At 32.7% G+C, this 4,420-nt stretch overlaps 1 long non-coding RNA gene across 1 annotated transcript; it reads right to left on the reverse strand.

The window, feature by feature from the left end:
- Positions 1–1,788: 1,788 nt before the first annotated feature.
- LOC139886095 (uncharacterized) lies at positions 1,789–3,234 on the reverse strand. The gene is made up of 4 exons (XR_011772255.1): positions 3,150–3,234; positions 2,669–2,732; positions 2,317–2,382; positions 1,789–2,024 (listed from the first exon to the last, which is right to left on the reverse strand). It is a non-coding gene; the product is annotated as an uncharacterized lncRNA (long non-coding RNA).
- Positions 3,235–4,420: the final 1,186 nt, after the last annotated feature.

A 4,420-nucleotide genomic window follows, 5' to 3' on the forward strand; every position in this document is an offset into this window, starting at 1 on the left:
GCCCAAAGTGAGTTGGTTTCGGTTTTGAACCTCCACCACCATTTCCCCAATAAAGCAAGATTTTTGTTTTTTAAAGACCCAAAGTTTAACCCCCCCAAATCATAAGATAAAATAACGGACTCCCATTTTACTCAAGACATTTTTGTCCCCGATTCCGACCCGCCCCAAAAGAAATCTCTCCTCACTCGCTCAAGTAATTTTAGTACACAAGGCGGGGCACGAAAAAGCGAGATAATTGGGGACGGGTCAAATACTCTATTCTGGGACGAGCAATGGGCTGGAGATTTCAAGCTGCGAGATAAATTTCAGAGATTGTACAAACTAGAGGGTTCAAAGTGCTGTTCGGTGCGAGACATTTCATCACAACAATTTAGGCTGTGGTATGCATTACTAATAGACTTTGGCAAACTCTGAACCTGTTCAAGTCTTTTATATATTAGAAAAGTAAATTCATTTTTTTGAATTTAACATAACCCAGATCACGCATATATAAGTAAATGGGTTGAAATTGTCATGTGTAGCCTACTCTTTAATTTCTGTTATTATCTTTTTACTTGTTCTCAATCTCATTTGTCATCCAATAGAAGTGAGTGACCTCACTGGTTCATTTACAATGAGGCAAATAAAAAATGCAACTAACAACTTCGATGTCACTAATATGTTTGAGAAGGTGGTTTTGGTTCCGCTCACAATGTAATCTATAAATATAAATAGTTCTTTTTATATTACAAAATATGGATTAATCATCACAACATGCTATAGTGATTGTTGTCCCGATATCCTCACAACAGGTCTAAGATTCATGATAATTTTTTTGAATGAATAGTGTGTTTTTAAAGGGTGTTTGTAAAACAAAGTATTTTTTCAAGGATTTTTGTAACGCAAGTAAACCCGGTGTTGGCAACACCGGGTCTTAATTTTTGGATGAATAGTGTGTTTTTAAAGAGTGTTTGTAAAACAAAGTATTTTTTCAAGGATTTTTGTAACGCAAGTAAACCCGGTGTTGGCAACACCGGGTCTTACTACATCAACAACACATCATCAAAACCCGGTGTTGGCAACACCAGGTCTTGCAACATCATCAAAAAAGTCAATCTGTTGCCACGTAAGCAAGACCCGGTTTTGCCAACACTAGGTCTTGCATCAAACAAGTCAATTCCATTACCACGTAAGAAATTACACCCAGTGTTGCCAACACCAGTTATGATGATATGGCAAGACCCGATGTTTCCAAAACCGGGTTTACTTGTTTTTTAGATATTCTTTAGAAAATACCTTGTTCTACGAACACCTTTAAAAACACAACATTAATCCAAAAGTTTCAAGAAACGTCACTAGCAACACAGGGTGAAAACCTGCTCCGTAAATTAGTTATCGCACTGAAACAGTTTTTATTGAAATGTGATTTTCTTCTAAGTAGAATAGTTCTCTTTTATTGAAGTATTGCAAGATGGCACCTTAATTGCTGCATGTGAAACAGTTTCTGCCAATATAAAGCAAAGTAATCGGGAGTTCTCAAATGAGTTGAGTGTTATTTCTGGTTTGCAACACCCACACTTGAAACTGTACGTCATCAAATTTGTTTTTGGATCAAGATGATCCAATGCTGGATTCAGAATTTGATGTCCAAGAAATGCTGAAGAAATATATGCTTAATTTGTTGGAAAATTACGGTCTCACTAATTCCCACCACGCAGCCCAACAATAATAGTAAAGAAATAAGAACAATACACAACACAAGATTTAACGTGGAAACTCCAAAACAGGAGAAAAACCACCGGCCCCCAAAGAGAGAAATACACTATATCACAAATTGTTACAATGATATAGACGACTCTCTTAAGCCAACTACACTCTTCAAAATATTTAACTAATACAACTCTCAAACAAGGGTAAGAAAGAAAGAAATAATCAAATACTTAAAGTGTATTGATTGGTGCAAATTGGAATGAAGACTTAGCCCTCCTTTTATAACCAAGTCACCTACCTCCAACTTTCTCCTCCCACCTATTTGGGATAACATACTTCACAAAGTAACCATATCAATTTTTTTATCAAAAAATAAAACCAACATAATTCTTATCGGTAACATAAACATGATATAAATAAATGAAATATATTCAGCAACTCTACTCATAGAACAAATATACTCCGTAATTTCTAATGTTGTTAAATATTTGATGGTGTACTTTAAATTAAACTAGTTAAAGGACCCGTGAATTCACGGGTTCGTTAAAAGAAAATATAATAACTATAACTATTGAAACATTTGGTGTGCTCTTGAACCATTTAATTCCTACAGAGTATCATTCATACCTTTCCTTCTTGCTAACTCGTCTTTATCGTTCAACAACTTGCCCAATTCATCTTCAATATTTCTATCTACAAAAGAAAAGGAAAGATCATCTTACAACATATTTTACCAAACTACATACTTACGTTTCTCAAAAATATAGCCAAATCCATCATATTAAAATAGAATTGAAAAACAAACATCAAATAAGCATTTCAAAATGATGCATAAAAACATAAAAATAGTTTGAACCTTGATGTAAGAAATGTCATAATAAACTTATACATCTACTGCTTAAGTGTCATGCAAGTTTATCAACACTAAAGGGGATGTAATAAGAATTTTACAATGCCAATATTAAATTAGCATACATACCTTTTCATCCTCTAGTAAATTGACAGGTGCAAGGAAATGTGTCCTTTAGTAAATTAGCAGGCAACTGTGCAAGGAAATGTTACAAAAAATCTGAATTGAGATTTAGAAACACTATTTTAATTAGATGTTAGAATATATTACACTAAAACCCAAAACCAATATAATACATACATGTGCTTTAACATGAAAATCAAGCCAGTCAACTATGTTTTTCTACAAACTCAGATAATAAAAAAGCTTGCAGTAGTTATGTATGTGAAGAATAATAAGAATTGTGACCATCAAATATCCTCTATCTTTCTTCTTTAGTTATATTTATATTGGATTTGAAAATTTGTCAATTATGAGCTGCTTAATAGGTCTAAATACCAGGAAATTAGATAATTGCCATATAGATAGGACATGAGTGGTGACACTCAAATTAGATAATTGCCAGTTCAAATTCTAGCCTTTAAATTTTGAGAATTAAAAGAACTCATACCTTTTCAAACATTTGATGACTACAAAACCCTCCAAATTTAAACTGTTATGCTCTCATGTATTCAAGTAAGAACCAATTTGAACTTAGTGAAAAAGATGCAATGCATGGATAAATAATATTAACAATATTGAACACCATATCTCAATCATATGCATATGCCATCTTAAGGACAAGTCCATTATTGACTTCCATCAAACACGTGGTGTATATGTGGCTCAGGTAGGTCTGTACCAGTAGCTATAAATTCCACTATGCGCTTCCATCAAACAATTGATATACCATAGATATATCTAACAATACCTAAACCCGAAATTAAAAGAATGAAAACCTAACAATTTCAAATCTAAGTCTTTTACCTACATATAAATCGTAAACAAAAGAACATGCAATATATATTTAAACTGAAACCCACAAACACAAAAAAAAAAAAAAAAAAAGATGTTCAACATAAGGGTGAAAAACATTTTTTAACACTATCTGAATATAAAGGATAGCATGGTTTAATACTTGAACAAAATAACCAAATATCGCTTAATACCCGAAGCTTAAAAGAACGATTTACCTGAAGGAAGTCTTGATGAAGCTCCGAGAAGATGAACAGTTTTAGATGAATATATGAAGAAGATGATGAAAACTCCATTATGAATCAATAAAATTCAATGGAGACTAATAGCTCTAACAGATGCTCTGTATTAAGTTGAATTTTTGAACTGAGAAATCAATGGAAAAAGAAGGCGTGCGTGCAAGCAAACTCTCAAAAGAAACATGTGTATTATACTGAGGTAAAAATGCGTAATTAAACCCATATCTCTAGACCATTTAAGATCCCTCATAAACAACTCCCAAAGAGTAGTTAATACACAATACATTTTGTCTTATTTACTGGTAATTGAATCGATTTGTGACTTTGGGTTCTCTTTTATCTCGAATTGGTCAAACGGGTCCGCTAAAGGACTTCTTAAAGATTTAACAACTAAAGGTCAATTGATTTTCAAATGCATAAAGATTTGCTAAAGTGTTATATTAGCAGAAAAGGTCAAATTTGTAATAATGATGCTCTTGCAATCATAACGAACCTCTTATTTATCAGTATGATTAAACAACTTAATTACAAAATGGTGGATGTATATCAGGCCAACCTAATTAGGCGATTACCACTATATGAAAAGGAATATGATAAGTTTACAGTCAAAAATTATAAAGATTAATGCAAAAGTAAATAACCAAAGTATATATGTAAGACGTTCTAACCTATTTCCATCTTGACATTT

This window comes from Rutidosis leptorrhynchoides, chromosome 1, assembly GCF_046630445.1.
Source record: "Rutidosis leptorrhynchoides isolate AG116_Rl617_1_P2 chromosome 1, CSIRO_AGI_Rlap_v1, whole genome shotgun sequence".
Classification (NCBI taxonomy): Eukaryota; Viridiplantae; Streptophyta; class Magnoliopsida; order Asterales; family Asteraceae; genus Rutidosis; species Rutidosis leptorrhynchoides.